The sequence below is a fragment of the Daphnia pulicaria genome, chromosome 3 (genome assembly GCF_021234035.1).
Source record: "Daphnia pulicaria isolate SC F1-1A chromosome 3, SC_F0-13Bv2, whole genome shotgun sequence".
Taxonomy (NCBI): domain Eukaryota; kingdom Metazoa; phylum Arthropoda; class Branchiopoda; order Diplostraca; family Daphniidae; genus Daphnia; species Daphnia pulicaria.
This window is the reverse complement of record NC_060915.1, coordinates 835,503-854,640: the sequence shown is the minus strand read 5'-3', so window position 1 is coordinate 854,640 and position 19,138 is coordinate 835,503. Positions and strand designations below refer to the sequence as shown.

The following is a 19,138-nucleotide window of genomic DNA, read 5'->3' as shown; positions in this document are numbered from 1 at the left end:
CGCGATTAAAAAACGCGATAAACTTTGAAAAACTCTCAATGGAATTGATCCAGAAACATTCTTATAGATGAATTTAACCTATCTCTAAGGCATTGAAATGTTTTATCTACGAATTTGGACTGGTAACCATCGTGATTGAAAAAAAAATTTCAAGAAATTTGTTATTGAAAACAAACTATTCATCGCCAACGACATTCCATATTCCCAAGCGGTCACCCTTCCAAGTACTAACGGGACTCGACGTAACTTAACTTCTGGGAGCTGAAGAGCCCAGGTGCGTTCTACGTGATATGGCCGTTGACATTCAAAAACGAAAATTTACCCTCCCAGTCCCAATGGATGAATAGAAAATCACTTCAAAGTGATAGAAATGTTTGTTCATTGAATTTGGACTCGTAACCATCGCGAATAAAAAAGCGCGATAAACTTTGAAAAACTCGCAATGAAATTTATCCAGAATCATTCAAATAGATGAATTGAACCTATCTCTATGCCATTGATATTTTTGATCTACGAATTTGGACTGGTAACCATCGCGATTAAAAAGCGCGATAAACTTTGAAAAACTCTCAATGGAATTGATCCAGAATCATTCTTATAGATGAATTTAACCTATCTCTAAGGCATTGAAATGTTTTATCTACGAATTTGGACTGGTAACCATCGTGATTGAAAAAAAAATTTCAAGAAATTTGTTATTGAAAACAAACTATTCATCGCCAACGACATCCCGTATTCCCAAGCGGTCACCCTTCCAAGTACTAACGGGACTCGACGTAACTTAACTTCTGGGAGCTGACGAGACCAGGTGCGTTCTACGTGATATGGCCGTTGACATTCAAAAACGAAAATTTACCCTCCCAGTCCCAATGGATGAATAGAAAATCACTTCAAAGTGATAGAAATGTTTGTTCATTGAATTTGGACTCGTAACCATCGCGAATAAAAAAGCGCGATAAACTTTGAAAAACTCGCAATGAAATTTATCCAGAATCATTCAAATAGATGAATTGAACCTATCTCTAAGCCATTGATATTTTTGATCTACGAATTTGGACTGGTAACCATCGCGATTAAAAAACGCGATAAACTTTGAAAAACTCTCAATGGAATTGATCCAGAAACATTCTTATAGATGAATTTAACCTATCTCTAAGGCATTGAAATGTTTTATCTACGAATTTGGACTGGTAACCATCGTGATTGAAAAAAAAATTTCAAGAAATTTGTTATTGAAAACAAACTATTCATCGCCAACGACATTCCATATTCCCAAGCGGTCACCCTTCCAAGTACTAACGGGACTCGACGTAACTTAACTTCTGGGAGCTGAAGAGCCCAGGTGCGTTCTACGTGATATGGCCGTTGACATTCAAAAACGAAAATTTACCCTCCCAGTCCCAATGGATGAATAGAAAATCACTTCAAAGTGATAGAAATGTTTGTTCATTGAATTTGGACTCGTAACCATCGCGAATAAAAAAGCGCGATAAACTTTGAAAAACTCGCAATGAAATTTATCCAGAATCATTCAAATAGATGAATTGAACCTATCTCTAAGCCATTGATATTTTTGATCTACGAATTTGGACTGGTAATCATCGCGATTAAAAAACGCGATAAACTTTGAAAAACTCTCAATGGAATTGATCCAGAAACATTCTTATAGATGAATTTAACCTATCTCTAAGGCATTGAAATGTTTTATCTACGAATTTGGACTGGTAACCATCGTGATTGAAAAAAAAATTTCAAGAAATTTGTTATTGAAAACAAACTATTCATCGCCAACGACATTCCATATTCCCAAGCGGTCACCCTTCCAAGTACTAACGGGACTCGACGTAACTTAACTTCTGGGAGCTGAAGAGCCCAGGTGCGTTCTACGTGATATGGCCGTTGACATTCAAAAACGAAAATTTACCCTCCCAGTCCCAATGGATGAATAGAAAATCACTTCAAAGTGATAGAAATGTTTGTTCATTGAATTTGGACTCGTAACCATCGCGAATAAAAAAGCGCGATAAACTTTGAAAAACTCGCAATGAAATTTATCCAGAATCATTCAAATAGATGAATTGAACCTATCTCTATGCCATTGATATTTTTGATCTACGAATTTGGACTGGTAACCATCGCGATTAAAAAGCGCGATAAACTTTGAAAAACTCTCAATGGAATTGATCCAGAATCATTCTTATAGATGAATTTAACCTATCTCTAAGGCATTGAAATGTTTTATCTACGAATTTGGACTGGTAACCATCGTGATTGAAAAAAAAATTTCAAGAAATTTGTTATTGAAAACAAACTATTCATCGCCAACGACATCCCGTATTCCCAAGCGGTCACCCTTCCAAGTACTAACGGGACTCGACGTAACTTAACTTCTGGGAGCTGACGAGACCAGGTGCGTTCTACGTGATATGGCCGTTGACATTCAAAAACGAAAATTTACCCTCCCAGTCCCAATGGATGAATAGAAAATCACTTCAAAGTGATAGAAATGTTTGTTCATTGAATTTGGACTCGTAACCATCGCGAATAAAAAAGCGCGATAAACTTTGAAAAACTCGCAATGAAATTTATCCAGAATCATTCAAATAGATGAATTGAACCTATCTCTAAGCCATTGATATTTTTGATCTACGAATTTGGACTGGTAACCATCGCGATTAAAAAACGCGATAAACTTTGAAAAACTCTCAATGGAATTGATCCAGAAACATTCTTATAGATGAATTTAACCTATCTCTAAGGCATTGAAATGTTTTATCTACGAATTTGGACTGGTAACCATCGTGATTGAAAAAAAAATTTCAAGAAATTTGTTATTGAAAACAAACTATTCATCGCCAACGACATTCCATATTCCCAAGCGGTCACCCTTCCAAGTACTAACGGGACTCGACGTAACTTAACTTCTGGGAGCTGAAGAGCCCAGGTGCGTTCTACGTGATATGGCCGTTGACATTCAAAAACGAAAATTTACCCTCCCAGTCCCAATGGATGAATAGAAAATCACTTCAAAGTGATAGAAATGTTTGTTCATTGAATTTGGACTCGTAACCATCGCGAATAAAAAAGCGCGATAAACTTTGAAAAACTCGCAATGAAATTTATCCAGAATCATTCAAATAGATGAATTGAACCTATCTCTAAGCCATTGATATTTTTGATCTACGAATTTGGACTGGTAATCATCGCGATTAAAAAACGCGATAAACTTTGAAAAACTCTCAATGGAATTGATCCAGAAACATTCTTATAGATGAATTTAACCTATCTCTAAGGCATTGAAATGTTTTATCTACGAATTTGGACTGGTAACCATCGTGATTGAAAAAAAAATTTCAAGAAATTTGTTATTGAAAACAAACTATTCATCGCCAACGACATTCCATATTCCCAAGCGGTCACCCTTCCAAGTACTAACGGGACTCGACGTAACTTAACTTCTGGGAGCTGAAGAGCCCAGGTGCGTTCTACGTGATATGGCCGTTGACATTCAAAAACGAAAATTTACCCTCCCAGTCCCAATGGATGAATAGAAAATCACTTCAAAGTGATAGAAATGTTTGTTCATTGAATTTGGACTCGTAACCATCGCGAATAAAAAAGCGCGATAAACTTTGAAAAACTCGCAATGAAATTTATCCAGAATCATTCAAATAGATGAATTGAACCTATCTCTATGCCATTGATATTTTTGATCTACGAATTTGGACTGGTAACCATCGCGATTAAAAAGCGCGATAAACTTTGAAAAACTCTCAATGGAATTGATCCAGAATCATTCTTATAGATGAATTTAACCTATCTCTAAGGCATTGAAATGTTTTATCTACGAATTTGGACTGGTAACCATCGTGATTGAAAAAAAAATTTCAAGAAATTTGTTATTGAAAACAAACTATTCATCGCCAACGACATCCCGTATTCCCAAGCGGTCACCCTTCCAAGTACTAACGGGACTCGACGTAACTTAACTTCTGGGAGCTGACGAGACCAGGTGCGTTCTACGTGATATGGCCGTTGACATTCAAAAACGAAAATTTACCCTCCCAGTCCCAATGGATGAATAGAAAATCACTTCAAAGTGATAGAAATGTTTGTTCATTGAATTTGGACTCGTAACCATCGCGAATAAAAAAGCGCGATAAACTTTGAAAAACTCGCAATGAAATTTATCCAGAATCATTCAAATAGATGAATTGAACCTATCTCTAAGCCATTGATATTTTTGATCTACGAATTTGGACTGGTAACCATCGCGATTAAAAAGCGCGATAAACTTTGAAAAACTCTCAATGGAATTGATCCAGAATCATTCTTATAGATGAATTTAACCTATCTCTAAGGCATTGAAATGTTTTATCTACGAATTTGGACTGGTAACCATCGTGATTGAAAAAAAAATTTCAAGAAATTTGTTATTGAAAACAAACTATTCATCGCCAACGACATCCCGTATTCCCAAGCGGTCACCCTTCCAAGTACTAACGGGACTCGACGTAACTTAACTTCTGGGAGCTGACGAGACCAGGTGCGTTCTACGTGATATGGCCGTTGACATTCAAAAACGAAAATTTACCCTCCCAGTCCCAATGGATGAATAGAAAATCACTTCAAAGTGATAGAAATGTTTGTTCATTGAATTTGGACTCGTAACCATCGCGAATAAAAAAGCGCGATAAACTTTGAAAAACTCGCAATGAAATTTATCCAGAATCATTCAAATAGATGAATTGAACCTATCTCTAAGCCATTGATATTTTTGATCTACGAATTTGGACTGGTAACCATCGCGATTAAAAAACGCGATAAACTTTGAAAAACTCTCAATGGAATTGATCCAGAAACATTCTTATAGATGAATTTAACCTATCTCTAAGGCATTGAAATGTTTTATCTACGAATTTGGACTGGTAACCATCGTGATTGAAAAAAAAATTTCAAGAAATTTGTTATTGAAAACAAACTATTCATCGCCAACGACATTCCATATTCCCAAGCGGTCACCCTTCCAAGTACTAACGGGACTCGACGTAACTTAACTTCTGGGAGCTGAAGAGCCCAGGTGCGTTCTACGTGATATGGCCGTTGACATTCAAAAACGAAAATTTACCCTCCCAGTCCCAATGGATGAATAGAAAATCACTTCAAAGTGATAGAAATGTTTGTTCATTGAATTTGGACTCGTAACCATCGCGAATAAAAAAGCGCGATAAACTTTGAAAAACTCGCAATGAAATTTATCCAGAATCATTCAAATAGATGAATTGAACCTATCTCTAAGCCATTGATATTTTTGATCTACGAATTTGGACTGGTAATCATCGCGATTAAAAAACGCGATAAACTTTGAAAAACTCTCAATGGAATTGATCCAGAAACATTCTTATAGATGAATTTAACCTATCTCTAAGGCATTGAAATGTTTTATCTACGAATTTGGACTGGTAACCATCGTGATTGAAAAAAAAATTTCAAGAAATTTGTTATTGAAAACAAACTATTCATCGCCAACGACATTCCATATTCCCAAGCGGTCACCCTTCCAAGTACTAACGGGACTCGACGTAACTTAACTTCTGGGAGCTGAAGAGCCCAGGTGCGTTCTACGTGATATGGCCGTTGACATTCAAAAACGAAAATTTACCCTCCCAGTCCCAATGGATGAATAGAAAATCACTTCAAAGTGATAGAAATGTTTGTTCATTGAATTTGGACTCGTAACCATCGCGAATAAAAAAGCGCGATAAACTTTGAAAAACTCGCAATGAAATTTATCCAGAATCATTCAAATAGATGAATTGAACCTATCTCTAAGCCATTGATATTTTTGATCTACGAATTTGGACTGGCAATCATCGCGATTAAAAAACGCGATAAACTTTGAAAAACTCTCAATGGAATTGATCCAGAAACATTCTTATAGATGAATTTAACCTATCTCTAAGGCATTGAAATGTTTTATCTACGAATTTGGACTGGTAACCATCGTGATTGAAAAAAAAATTTCAAGAAATTTGTTATTGAAAACAAACTATTCATCGCCAACGACATCCCGTATTCCCAAGCGGTCACCCTTCCAAGTACTAACGGGACTCGACGTAACTTAACTTCTGGTAGCTGACGAGACCAGGTGCGTTCTACGTGATATGGCCGTTGACATTCAAAAACGAAAATTTACCCTCCCAGTCCCAATGGATGAATAGAAAATCACTTCAAAGTGATAGAAATGTTTGTTCATTGAATTTGGACTCGTAACCATCGCGAATAAAAAAGCGCGATAAACTTTGAAAAACTCGCAATGAAATTTATCCAGAATCATTCAAATAGATGAATTGAACCTATCTCTATGCCATTGATATTTTTGATCTACGAATTTGGACTGGTAACCATCGTGATTGAAAAAAAATTTCAAGAAATTTATTATTGAAAACAAACTATTCATCGCCAACGACATCCCGTATTCCCAAGCGGTCACCCTTCCAAGTACTAACGGGACTCGACGTAACTTAACTTCTGGGAGCTGACGAGACCAGGTGCGTTCTACGTGATATGGCCGTTGACATTTAAAAACGAAAATTTACCCTCCCAGTCCCAATGGATGAATAGAAAATCACTTCAAAGTGATAGAAATGTTTGTTCATTGAATTTGGACTCGTAACCATCGCGAATAAAAAAGCGCGATAAACTTTGAAAAACTCGCAATGAAATTTATCCAGAATCATTCCTATAGATGAATTGAACCTATCTCTATGCCATTGATATTTTTGATCTACGAATTTGGACTGGTAACCATCGCGATTAAAAAACGCGATAAACTTTGAAAAACTCTCAATGGAATTGATCCAGAATCATTCTTATAGATGAATTTAACCTATCTCTAAGGCATTGAAATGTTTTATCTACGAATTTGGACTGGTAACCATCGTGATTGAAAAAAAAATTTCAAGAAATTTGTTATTGAAAACAAACTATTCATCGCCAACGACATTCCATATTCCCAAGCGGTCACCCTTCCAAGTACTAACGGGACTCGACGTAACTTAACTTTTGGGAGCTGAAGAGACCAGGTGCGTTCTACGTGATATGGCCGTTGACATTCAAAAACGAAAATTTACCCTCCCAGTCCCAATGGATGAATAGAAAATCACTTCAAAGTGATAGAAATGTTTGTTCATTGAATTTGGACTCGTAACCATCGCGAATAAAAAAGCGCGATAAACTTTGAAAAACTCGCAATGAAATTTATCCAGAATCATTCAAATAGATGAATTGAACCTATCTCTAAGCCATTGATATTTTTGATCTACGAATTTGGACTGGTAACCATCGCGATTAAAAAACGCGATAAACTTTGAAAAACTCTCAATGGAATTGATCCAGAATCATTCTTATAGATGAATTTAACCTATCTCTAAGGCATTGAAATGTTTTATCAACGAATTTGGACTGGTAACCATCGTGATTGAAAAAAAATTTCAAGAAATTTGTTATTGAAAACAAACTATTCATCGCCAACGACATCCCGTATTCCCAAGCGGTCACCCTTCCAAGTACTAACGGGACTCGACGTAACTTAACTTCTGGTAGCTGACGAGACCAGGTGCGTTCTACGTGATATGGCCGTTGACATTCAAAAACGAAAATTTACCCTCCCAGTCCCAATGGATGAATAGAAAATCACTTCAAAGTGATAGAAATGTTTGTTCATTGAATTTGGACTCGTAACCATCGCGAATAAAAAAGCGCGATAAACTTTGAAAAACTCGCAATGAAATTTATCCAGAATCATTCAAATAGATGAATTGAACCTATCTCTATGCCATTGATATTTTTGATCTACGAATTTGGACTGGTAACCATCGTGATTGAAAAAAAATTTCAAGAAATTTATTATTGAAAACAAACTATTCATCGCCAACGACATCCCGTATTCCCAAGCGGTCACCCTTCCAAGTACTAACGGGACTCGACGTAACTTAACTTCTGGGAGCTGACGAGACCAGGTGCGTTCTACGTGATATGGCCGTTGACATTTAAAAACGAAAATTTACCCTCCCAGTCCCAATGGATGAATAGAAAATCACTTCAAAGTGATAGAAATGTTTGTTCATTGAATTTGGACTCGTAACCATCGCGAATAAAAAAGCGCGATAAACTTTGAAAAACTCGCAATGAAATTTATCCAGAATCATTCCTATAGATGAATTGAACCTATCTCTAAGCCATTGATATTTTTGATCTACGAATTTGGACTGGTAACCATCGCGATTAAAAAACGCGATAAACTTTGAAAAACTCTCAATGGAATTGATCCAGAATCATTCTTATAGATGAATTTAACCTATCTCTAAGGCATTGAAATGTTTTATCTACGAATTTGGACTGGTAACCATCGTGATTGAAAAAAAAATTTCAAGAAATTTGTTATTGAAAACAAACTATTCATCGCCAACGACATCCCGTATTCCCAAGCGGTCACCCTTCCAAGTACTAACGGGACTCGACGTAACTTAACTTCTGGGAGCTGACGAGACCAGGTGCGTTCTACGTGATATGGCCGTTGACATTCAAAAATGAAAATTTACCCTCCCACTCCCAATGGATGAATAGAAAATCCCTTCAAAGTGATAGAAATGTTTGTTCATTTAATTTGGACTCGTAACCATCGCGAATAAAAAAGCGCGATAAACTTTGAAAAACTCGCAATGAAATTTATCCAGAATCATTCCTATAGATGAATTGAACCTATCTCTATGCCATTGATATTTTTGATCTACGAATTTGGACTGGTAACCATCGCGATTAAAAAACGCGATAAACTTTGAAAAACTCTCAATGGAATTGATCCAGAATCATTGTTCCCTTGATGGAACCCTGAATTAAATTTTCTCGTGGTCTGACTGTAGGCTGATGGATGAATGAATATTGTATTCAAAGACAACGTGTGGCTTCTGGGGAAAAGATAGGGGGATTAGTGTGTGGGGGAATAATGAAATTGATAACGGACAATACCTGGGATTGCACACTCAAAATTGAGAAGAGAGTGACTCGCAAGGATTGCAAAGAGTCAGATAGACACAATCAGACCTGATGGGAATGAAACATAAATTAGGGCCAGATACATTTGATAGACATAAGCGAATATTACCCAAAATCAGACTGCTGGACAGATTATCACGTGGAGGGCCAGAGAATGGCGAATAATCTTAGAGCCAAGGTGGCGACTGTGCACAGATCGATAATTTAGTATGGGGCACAAATACAACTTATAACAATGTATACCTGGACAATGTAAGAAGAGGAGACACTGACAATCAGAAGAGTATATAACTCTGAAGACAATGAAAGAACTTTAAACAAAGAAAATGTGTCGTTCCGGACTCTGACAGGTCCACCACGCTATAGAGCAGACGAAGAAGTCAGAGGGAAAAGGAGGGCTAAAGAGAGGGAAGGCGATAAAGAAAGCGGAAAATGGCTCGGGGTTGCCAGATCAACGTTTAACGGATTTCGGCGCTCCAATCATTCTTATAGATGAATTTAACCTATCTCTAAAGCATTGAAATGTTTTATCTATGCATGCATGAAATTTATCCAGAATCATTCCTATAGATGAATTGAACCTATCTCTATGCCATTGATATTTTTGATCTACGAATTTGGACTGGTAACCATCGCGATTAAAAAACGCGATAAACTTTGAAAAACTCTCAATGGAATTGATCCAGAATCATTCTTATAGATGAATTTAACCTATCTCTAAGGCATTGAAATGTTTTATCTACGAATTTGGACTGGTAACCATCGTGATTGAAAAAAAAATTTCAAGAAATTTGTTATTGAAAACAAACTATTCATCGCCAACGACATCCCGTATTCCCAAGCGGTCACCCTTCCAAGTACTAACGGGACTCGACGTAACTTAACTTCTGGGAGCTGACGAGACCAGGTGCGTTCTACGTGATATGGCCGTTGACATTCAAAAATGAAAATTTACCCTCCCAGTCCCAATGGATGAATAGAAAATCACTTCAAAGTGATAGAAATGTTTGTTCATTGAATTTGGACTCGTAACCATCGCGAATAAAAAAGCGCGATAAACTTTGAAAAACTCGCAATGAAATTTATCCAGAATCATTCCTATAGATGAATTGAACCTATCTCTATGCCATTGATATTTTTGATCTACGAATTTGGACTGGTAACCATCGCGATTAAAAAACGCGATAAACTTTGAAAAACTCTCAATGGAATTGATCCAGAATCATTCTTATGGATGAATTTAACCTATCTCTAAGGCATTGAAATGTTTTATCTACGAATTTGGACTGGTAACCATCGTGATTGAAAAAAAAATTTCAAGAAATTTGTTATTGAAAACAAACTATTCATCGCCAACGACATCCCGTATTCCCAAGTGGTCACCCTTCCAAGTACTAACGGGACTCGACGTAACTTAACTTCTGGGAGCTGACGAGACCAGGTGCGTTCTACGTGATATGGCCGTTGACATTCAAAAATGAAAATTTACCCTCCCAGTCCCAATGGATGAATAGAAAATCACTTCAAAGTGATAGAAATGTTTGTTCATTGAATTTGGACTCGTAACCATCGCGAATAAAAAAGCGCGATAAACTTTGAAAAACTCGCAATGAAATTTATCCAGAATCATTCCTATAGATGAATTGAACCTATCTCTATGCCATTGATATTTTTGATCTACGAATTTGGACTGGTAACCATCGTGATTGAAAAAAAATTTCAAGAAATTTATTATTGAAAACAAACTTTTCATCGCCAACGACATCCCGTATTCCCAAGCGGTCACCCTTCCAAGTACTAACGGGACTCGACGTGACTTAACTTCTGGGAGCTGACGAGACCAGGTGCGTTCTACGTGATATGGCCGTTGACATTCAAAAATCAAAAATTACCCTCCCAGTCCCAATGGATGAATAGAAAATCACTTCAAAGTGATAGAAATGTTTGTTCATTGAATTTGGACTCGTAACCATCGCGAATAAAAAAGCGCGATAAACTTTGAAAAACTCGCAATAAAATTTATCCAGAATCATTCCTATAGATGAATTGAACCTATCTCTAAGCCATTGATATTTTTGATCTACGAATTTGGACTGGTAACCATCGCGATTAAAAAACGCGATAAACTTTGAAAAACTCTCAATGGAATTGATCCAGAATCATTCTTATAGATGAATTTAACCTATCTCTAAGGCATTGAAATGTTTTATCTACGAATTTGGACTGGTAACCATCGTGATTGAAAAAAAAATTTCAAGAAATTTGTTATTGAAAACAAACTATTCATCGCCAACGACATCCCGTATTCCCAAGCGGTCACCCTTCCAAGTACTAACGGGACTCGACGTAACTTAACTTCTGGGAGCTGACGAGACCAGGTGCGTTCTACGTGATATGGCCGTTGACATTCAAAAATGAAAATTTACCCTCCCAGTCCCAATGGATGAATAGAAAATCACTTCAAAGTGATAGAAATGTTTGTTCATTGAATTTGGACTCGTAACCATCGCGAATAAAAAAGCGCGATAAACTTTGAAAAACTCGCAATGAAATTTATCCAGAATCATTCCTATAGATGAATTGAACCTATCTCTATGCCATTGATATTTTTGATCTACGAATTTGGACTGGTAACCATCGCGATTAAAAAACGCGATAAACTTTGAAAAACTCTCAATAAAATTGATCCAGAATCATTCTTATAGATGAATTTAGCCTATCTCTAAGGCATTGAAATGTTTTATCTACGAATTTGGACTGGTAACCATCGTGATTGAAAAAAAATTTCAAGAAATTTGTTATTGAAAACAAACTATTCATCGCCAACGACATCCCGTATTCCCAAGCGGTCACCCTTCCAAGTACTAACGGGACTCGACGTAACTTAACTTCTGGGAGCTGACGAGACCAGGTGCGTTCTACGTGATATGGCCGTTGACATTCAAAAATGAAAATTTACCCTCCCAGTCCCAATGGATGAATAGAAAATCACTTCAAAGTGATAGAAATGTTTGTTCATTGAATTTGGACTCGTAACCATCGCGAATAAAAAAGCGCGATAAACTTTGAAAAACTCGCAATGAAATTTATCCAGAATCATTCCTATAGATGAATTGAACCTATCTCTATGCCATTGATATTTTTGATCTACGAATTTGGACTGGTAACCATCACGATTAAAAAACGCGATAAACTTTGAAAAACTCTCAATGAAATTGATTCAGAATCATTCTTATAGATGAATTGAACCTATCTCTAAGGCATTGAAATGTTTTATCTACGAATTTGGACTGGTAACCATCGTGATTGAAAAAAAAATTTCAAGAAATTTGTTATTGAAAACAAACTATTCATCGCCAACGACATCCCGTATTCCCAAGCGGTCACCCTTCCAAGTACTAACGGGACTCGACGTAACTTAACTTCTGGGAGCTGACGAGACCAGGTGCGTTCTACGTGATATGGCCGTTGACATTCAAAAATGAAAATTTACCCTCCCAGTCCCAATGGATGAATAGAAAATCACTTCAAAGTGATAGAAATGTTTGTTCATTGAATTTGGACTCGTAACCATCGCGAATAAAAAAGCGCGATAAACTTTGAAAAACTCGAAATGAAATTTATCCAGAATAATTCCTATAGATGAATTGAACCTATCTCTATGCCATTGATATTTTTGATCTACGAATTTGGACTGGTAACCATCGTGATTGAAAAAAAATTTCAAGAAATTTATTATTGAAAACAAACTTTTCATCGCCAACGACATTCCGTATTCCCAAGCGGTCACCCTTCCAAGTACTAACGGGACTCGACGTGACTTAACTTCTGGGAGCTGACGAGACCAGGTGCGTTCTACGTGATATGGCCGTTGACATTCAAAAATGAAAAATTACCCTCCCAGTCCCAATGGATGAATAGAAAATCACTTCAAAGTGATAGAAATGTTTGTTCATTGAATTTGGACTCGTAACCATCGCGAATAAAAAAGCGCGATAAACTTTGAAAAACTCGCAATAAAATTTATCCAGAATCATTCAAATAGATGAATTGAACCTATCTCTAAGCCATTGATATTTTTGATCTACGAATTTGGACTGGTAACCATCGCGATTAAAAAACGCGATAAACTTTGAAAAACTCTCAATGGAATTGATCCAGAATCATTCTTATAGATGAATTTAACCTATCTCTAAGGCATTGAAATGTTTTATCTACGAATTTGGACTGGTAACCATCGTGATTGAAAAAAAAATTTCAAGAAATTTGTTATTTAAAACAAACTATTCATCGCCAACGACATCCCGTATTCCCAAGCGGTCACCCTTCCAAGTACTAACGGGACTCGACGTAACTTAACTTCTGGGAGCTGACGAGACCAGGTGCGTTCTACGTGATATGGCCGTTGACATTCAAAAATGAAAATTTACCCTCCCAGTCCCAATGGATGAATAGAAAATCACTTCAAAGTGATAGAAATGTTTGTTCATTGAATTTGGACTCGTAACCATCGCGAATAAAAAAGCGCGATAAACTTTGAAAAACTCGCAATGAAATTTATCCAGAATCATTCCTATAGATGAATTGAACCTATCTCTATGCCATTGATATTTTTGATCTACGAATTTGGACTGGTAACCATCGTGATTGAAAAAAAATTTCAAGAAATTTATTATTGAAAACAAACTTTTCATCGCCAACGACATCCCGTATTCCCAAGCGGTCACCCTTCCAAGTACTAACGGGACTCGACGTGACTTAACTTCTGGGAGCTGACGAGACCAGGTGCGTTCTACGTGATATGGCCGTTGACATTCAAAAATGAAAAATTACCCTCCCAGTCCCAATGGATGAATAGAAAATCACTTCAAAGTGATAGAAATGTTTGTTCATTGAATTTGGACTCGTAACCATCGCGAATAAAAAAGCGCGATAAACTTTGAAAAACTCGCAATAAAATTTATCCAGAATCATTCAAATAGATGAATTGAACCTATCTCTAAGCCATTGATATTTTTGATCTACGAATTTGGACTGGTAACCATCGCGATTAAAAAACGCGATAAACTTTGAAAAACTCTCAATGGAATTGATCCAGAATCATTCTTATAGATGAATTTAACCTATCTCTAAGGCATTGAAATGTTTTATCTACGAATTTGGACTGGTAACCATCGTGATTGAAAAAAAAATTTCAAGAAATTTGTTATTTAAAACAAACTATTCATCGCCAACGACATCCCGTATTCCCAAGCGGTCACCCTTCCAAGTACTAACGGGACTCGACGTAACTTAACTTCTGGGAGCTGACGAGACCAGGTGCGTTCTACGTGATATGGCCGTTGACATTCAAAAATGAAAATTTACCCTCCCAGTCCCAATGGATGAATAGAAAATCACTTCAAAGTGATAGAAATGTTTGTTCATTGAATTTGGACTCGTAACCATCGCGAATAAAAAAGCGCGATAAACTTTGAAAAACTCGCAATGAAATTTATCCAGAATCATTCCTATAGATGAATTGAACCTATCTCTATGCCATTGATATTTTTGATCTACGAATTTGGACTGGTAACCATCGTGATTGAAAAAAAATTTCAAGAAATTTATTATTGAAAACAAACTTTTCATCGCCAACGACATCCCGTATTCCCAAGCGGTCACCCTTCCAAGTACTAACGGGACTCGACGTGACTTAACTTCTGGGAGCTGACGAGACCAGGTGCGTTCTACGTGATATGGCCGTTGACATTCAAAAATGAAAAATTACCCTCCCAGTCCCAATGGATGAATAGAAAATCACTTCAAAGTGATAGAAATGTTTGTTCATTGAATTTGGACTCGTAACCATCGCGAATAAAAAAGCGCGATAAACTTTGAAAAACTCGCAATAAAATTTATCCAGAATCATTCAAATAGATGAATTGAACCTATCTCTAAGCCATTGATATTTTTGATCTACGAATTTGGACTGGTAACCATCGCGATTAAAAAACGCGATAAACTTTGAAAAACTCTCAATGGAATTGATCCAGAATCATTCTTATAGATGAATTTAACCTATCTCTAAGGCATTGAAATGTTTTATCTACGAATTTGGACTGGTAACCATCGTGATTGAAAAAAAATTTCAAGAAATTTATTATTGAAAACAAACTTTTCATCGCCAACGACATCCCGTATTCCCAAGCGGTCACCCTTCCAAGTACTAACGGGACTCGACGTGACTTAACTTCTGGGAGCTGACGAGACCAGGTGCGTTCTACGTGATGTGGCCGTTGACATTCAAAAATGAAAATTTACCCTCCCAGTCCCAATGGATGAATAGAAAATCCCTTCAAAGTGATAGAAATGTTTTTTAATTTAATTTGGACTCGTAACCATCGCGAATAAAAAAGCGCGATAAACTTTGAAAAACTCGCAATGAAATTTATCCAGAATCATTCAAATAGATGAATTGAACCTATCTCTAAGCCATTGATATTTTTGATCTACGAATTTGGACTGGTAACCATCGCGATTAAAAAACGCGATAAACTTTGAAAAACTCTCAATGGAATTGATCCAGAATCATTCTTATAGATGAATTTAACCTATCTCTAAGGCATTGAAATGTTTTATCTACGAATTTGGACTGGTAACCATCGTGATTGAAAAAAAAAATTTCAAGAAATTTGTTATTTAAAACAAACTATTCATCGCCAACGACATCCCGTATTCCCAAGCGGTCACCCTTCCAAGTACTAACGGGACTCGACGTAACTTAACTTCTGGGAGCTGACGAGACCAGGTGCGTTCTACGTGATATGGCCGTTGACATTCAAAAATGAAAATTTACCCTCCCAGTCCCAATGGATGAATAGAAAATCACTTCAAAGTGATAGAAATGTTTGTTCATTGAATTTGGACTCGTAACCATCGCGAATAAAAAAGCGCGATAAACTTTGAAAAACTCGCAATGAAATTTATCCAGAATCATTCCTATAGATGAATTGAACCTATCTCTATGCCATTGATATTTTTGATCTACGAATTTGGACTGGTAACCATCGTGATTGAAAAAAAATTTCAAGAAATTTATTATTGAAAACAAACTTTTCATCGCCAACGACATCCCGTATTCCCAAGCGGTCACCCTTCCAAGTACTAACGGGACTCGACGTGACTTAACTTCTGGGAGCTGACGAGACCAGGTGCGTTCTACGTGATATGGCCGTTGACATTCAAAAATGAAAAATTACCCTCCCAGTCCCAATGGATGAATAGAAAATCACTTCAAAGTGATAGAAATGTTTGTTCATTGAATTTGGACTCGTAACCATCGCGAATAAAAAAGCGCGATAAACTTTGAAAAACTCGCAATAAAATTTATCCAGAATCATTCAAATAGATGAATTGAACCTATCTCTAAGCCATTGATATTTTTGATCTACGAATTTGGACTGGTAACCATCGCGATTAAAAAACGCGATAAACTTTGAAAAACTCTCAATGGAATTGATCCAGAATCATTCTTATAGATGAATTTAACCTATCTCTAAGGCATTGAAATGTTTTATCTACGAATTTGGACTGGTAACCATCGTGATTGAAAAAAAATTTCAAGAAATTTATTATTGAAAACAAACTTTTCATCGCCAACGACATCCCGTATTCCCAAGCGGTCACCCTTCCAAGTACTAACGGGACTCGACGTGACTTAACTTCTGGGAGCTGACGAGACCAGGTGCGTTCTACGTGATATGGCCGTTGACATTCAAAAATGAAAATTTACCCTCCCAGTCCCAATGGATGAATAGAAAATCCCTTCAAAGTGATAGAAATGTTTTTTAATTTAATTTGGACTCGTAACCATCGCGAATAAAAAAGCGCGATAAACTTTGAAAAACTCGCAATGAAATTTATCCAGAATCATTCCTATAGATGAATTGAACCTATCTCTATGCCATTGATATTTTTGATCTACGAATTTGGACTGGTAACCATCGCGATTAAAAAACGGGATAAACTTTGAAAAACTCTCAATGGAATTGATCCAGAATCATTCTTATAGATGAATTTAACCTATCTCTAAGGCATTGAAATGTTTTATCTACGAATTTGGACTGGTAACCATCGTGATTGAAAAAAAAATTTCAAGAAATTTGTTATTTAAAACAAACTATTCATCGCCAACGACATCCCGTATTCCCAAGCGGTCACCCTTCCAAGTACTAACGGGACTCGACGTGACTTAACTTCTGGGAGCTGACGAGACCAGGTGCGTTCTACGTGATATGGCCGTTGACATTCAAAAATGAAAAATTACCCTCCCAGTCCCAATGGATGAATAGAAAATCACTTCAAAGTGATAGAAATGTTTGTTCATTGAATTTGGACTCGTAACCATCGCGAATAAAAAAGCGCGATAAACTTTGAAAAACTCGCAATAAAATTTATCCAGAATCATTCAAATAGATGAATTGAACCTATCTCTAAGCCATTGATATTTTTGATCTACGAATTTGGACTGGTAACCATCGCGATTAAAAAACGGGATAAACTTTGAAAAACTCTCAATGGAATTGATCCAGAATCATTCTTATAGATGAATTTAACCTATCTCTAAGGCATTGAAATGTTTTATCTACGAATTTGGACTGGTAACCATCGTGATTGAAAAAAAAATTTCAAGAAATTTGTTATTTAAAACAAACTATTCATCGCCAACGACATCCAGTATTCCCAAGCGGTCACCCTTCCAAGTACTAACGGGACTCGACGTAACTTAACTTCTGGGAGCTGACGAGACCAGGTGCGTTCTACGTGATATGGCCGTTGACATTCAAAAATGAAAATTTACCCTCCCAGTCCCAATGGATGAATAGAAAATCACTTCAAAGTGATAGAAATGTTTGTTCATTGAATTTGGACTCGTAACCATCGCGAATAAAAAAGCGCGATAAACTTTGAAAAACTCGCAATGAAATTTATCCAGAATCATTAAAATAGATGAATTGAACCTATCTCTATGCCATTGATATTTTTGATCTACGAATTTGGACTGGTAACCATCGCGATTAAAAAACGCGATAAACTTTGAAAAACTCTCAATGGAATTGATCCAGAATTATTCTTATAGATGAATTTAACCTATCTCTATGCCATTGATATTTTTGATCTACGAATTTGGACTGGTAACCATCGCGATTAAAAAACGGGATAAACTTTGAAAAACTCTCAATGGAATTGATCCAGAATCATTCTTATAGATGAATTTAACCTATCTCTAAGGCATTGAAATGTTTTATCTACGAATTTGGACTGGTAACCATCGTGATTGAAAAAAAAATTTCAAGAAATTTGTTATTTAAAACAAACTATTCATCGCCAACGACATCCCGTATTCCCAAGCGGTCACCCTTCCAAGTACTAACGGGACTCGACGTAACTTAACTTCTGGGAGCTGACGAGACCAGGTGCGTTCTACGTGATATGGCCGTTGACATTCAAAAATGAAAATTTACCCTCCCAGTCCCAATGGATGAATAGAAAATCACTTCAAAGTGATAGAAATGTTTGTTCATTGAATTTGGACTCGTAACCATCGCGAATAAAAAAGCGCGATAAACTTTGAAAAACTCGCAATGAAATTTATCCAGAATCATTAAAATAGATGAATTGAACCTATCTCTATGCCATTGATATTTTTGATCTACGAATTTGGACTGGTAACCATCGCGATTAAAAAACGCGATAAACTTTGAGAAACTCTCAATGGAATTGATCCAGAATTATTCTTATAGATGAATTTAACCTATCTCTATGCCATTGATATTTTTGATCTACGAATTTGGACTGGTAACCATCGTGATTGAAAAAAAATTTCAAGAAATTTATTATTGAAAACAAACTTTTCATCGCCAACGACATCCCGTATTCCCAAGCGGTCACCCTTCCAAGTACTAACGGGACTCGACGTGACTTAACTTCTGGGAGCTGACGAGACCAGGTGCGTTCTACGTGTTATGGCCGTTGACATTCAAAAATGAAAATTTACCCTCCCAGTCCCAATGGATGAATAGAAAATCCCTTCAAAGTG

At 36.6% G+C, this 19,138-nt stretch overlaps 1 long non-coding RNA gene and 36 pseudogenes across 1 annotated transcript; all 37 read right to left on the bottom strand.

The window, feature by feature from the left end:
* Positions 1–183: 183 nt before the first annotated feature.
* Positions 184–302, bottom strand: LOC124335706 (annotated as a pseudogene).
* A 415-nt stretch (positions 303–717) lies between these two features.
* LOC124330769 lies at positions 718–836 on the bottom strand (annotated as a pseudogene).
* Positions 837–1,251: 415 nt separating this feature from the next.
* LOC124335705 lies at positions 1,252–1,370 on the bottom strand (annotated as a pseudogene).
* Positions 1,371–1,785: 415 nt separating this feature from the next.
* Positions 1,786–1,904, bottom strand: LOC124335704 (annotated as a pseudogene).
* A 415-nt stretch (positions 1,905–2,319) lies between these two features.
* On the bottom strand, positions 2,320–2,438 carry LOC124330768 (annotated as a pseudogene).
* A 415-nt stretch (positions 2,439–2,853) lies between these two features.
* LOC124335703 lies at positions 2,854–2,972 on the bottom strand (annotated as a pseudogene).
* A 415-nt stretch (positions 2,973–3,387) lies between these two features.
* On the bottom strand, positions 3,388–3,506 carry LOC124335702 (annotated as a pseudogene).
* Positions 3,507–3,921: 415 nt separating this feature from the next.
* LOC124330766 lies at positions 3,922–4,040 on the bottom strand (annotated as a pseudogene).
* Positions 4,041–4,455: 415 nt separating this feature from the next.
* Positions 4,456–4,574, bottom strand: LOC124330765 (annotated as a pseudogene).
* A 415-nt stretch (positions 4,575–4,989) lies between these two features.
* LOC124335700 lies at positions 4,990–5,108 on the bottom strand (annotated as a pseudogene).
* A 415-nt stretch (positions 5,109–5,523) lies between these two features.
* Positions 5,524–5,642, bottom strand: LOC124335699 (annotated as a pseudogene).
* A 415-nt stretch (positions 5,643–6,057) lies between these two features.
* On the bottom strand, positions 6,058–6,176 carry LOC124335126 (annotated as a pseudogene).
* A 284-nt stretch (positions 6,177–6,460) lies between these two features.
* Positions 6,461–6,579, bottom strand: LOC124330763 (annotated as a pseudogene).
* A 415-nt stretch (positions 6,580–6,994) lies between these two features.
* On the bottom strand, positions 6,995–7,113 carry LOC124330165 (annotated as a pseudogene).
* A 414-nt stretch (positions 7,114–7,527) lies between these two features.
* Positions 7,528–7,646, bottom strand: LOC124335125 (annotated as a pseudogene).
* Positions 7,647–7,930: 284 nt separating this feature from the next.
* On the bottom strand, positions 7,931–8,049 carry LOC124330762 (annotated as a pseudogene).
* A 415-nt stretch (positions 8,050–8,464) lies between these two features.
* Positions 8,465–8,583, bottom strand: LOC124330761 (annotated as a pseudogene).
* Positions 8,584–9,046: 463 nt separating this feature from the next.
* Positions 9,047–9,444, bottom strand: LOC124328462. The gene is made up of 3 exons (XR_006916308.1): positions 9,301–9,444; positions 9,167–9,242; positions 9,047–9,105 (listed from the first exon to the last, which is right to left on the bottom strand). It is a non-coding gene; the product is annotated as an uncharacterized LOC124328462 (long non-coding RNA).
* Positions 9,445–9,873: 429 nt separating this feature from the next.
* On the bottom strand, positions 9,874–9,992 carry LOC124330760 (annotated as a pseudogene).
* Positions 9,993–10,407: 415 nt separating this feature from the next.
* On the bottom strand, positions 10,408–10,526 carry LOC124331040 (annotated as a pseudogene).
* A 284-nt stretch (positions 10,527–10,810) lies between these two features.
* LOC124334791 lies at positions 10,811–10,929 on the bottom strand (annotated as a pseudogene).
* Positions 10,930–11,344: 415 nt separating this feature from the next.
* Positions 11,345–11,463, bottom strand: LOC124330759 (annotated as a pseudogene).
* Positions 11,464–11,877: 414 nt separating this feature from the next.
* On the bottom strand, positions 11,878–11,996 carry LOC124330758 (annotated as a pseudogene).
* A 415-nt stretch (positions 11,997–12,411) lies between these two features.
* Positions 12,412–12,530, bottom strand: LOC124330757 (annotated as a pseudogene).
* A 284-nt stretch (positions 12,531–12,814) lies between these two features.
* LOC124329888 lies at positions 12,815–12,933 on the bottom strand (annotated as a pseudogene).
* A 415-nt stretch (positions 12,934–13,348) lies between these two features.
* LOC124330756 lies at positions 13,349–13,467 on the bottom strand (annotated as a pseudogene).
* A 284-nt stretch (positions 13,468–13,751) lies between these two features.
* On the bottom strand, positions 13,752–13,870 carry LOC124334789 (annotated as a pseudogene).
* A 415-nt stretch (positions 13,871–14,285) lies between these two features.
* LOC124330754 lies at positions 14,286–14,404 on the bottom strand (annotated as a pseudogene).
* Positions 14,405–14,688: 284 nt separating this feature from the next.
* On the bottom strand, positions 14,689–14,807 carry LOC124334788 (annotated as a pseudogene).
* A 414-nt stretch (positions 14,808–15,221) lies between these two features.
* Positions 15,222–15,340, bottom strand: LOC124335696 (annotated as a pseudogene).
* Positions 15,341–15,756: 416 nt separating this feature from the next.
* On the bottom strand, positions 15,757–15,875 carry LOC124330753 (annotated as a pseudogene).
* Positions 15,876–16,159: 284 nt separating this feature from the next.
* Positions 16,160–16,278, bottom strand: LOC124334787 (annotated as a pseudogene).
* Positions 16,279–16,692: 414 nt separating this feature from the next.
* Positions 16,693–16,811, bottom strand: LOC124334786 (annotated as a pseudogene).
* Positions 16,812–17,226: 415 nt separating this feature from the next.
* Positions 17,227–17,345, bottom strand: LOC124334785 (annotated as a pseudogene).
* Positions 17,346–17,760: 415 nt separating this feature from the next.
* On the bottom strand, positions 17,761–17,879 carry LOC124335046 (annotated as a pseudogene).
* A 545-nt stretch (positions 17,880–18,424) lies between these two features.
* Positions 18,425–18,543, bottom strand: LOC124330752 (annotated as a pseudogene).
* A 414-nt stretch (positions 18,544–18,957) lies between these two features.
* On the bottom strand, positions 18,958–19,076 carry LOC124329850 (annotated as a pseudogene).
* Positions 19,077–19,138: the final 62 nt, after the last annotated feature.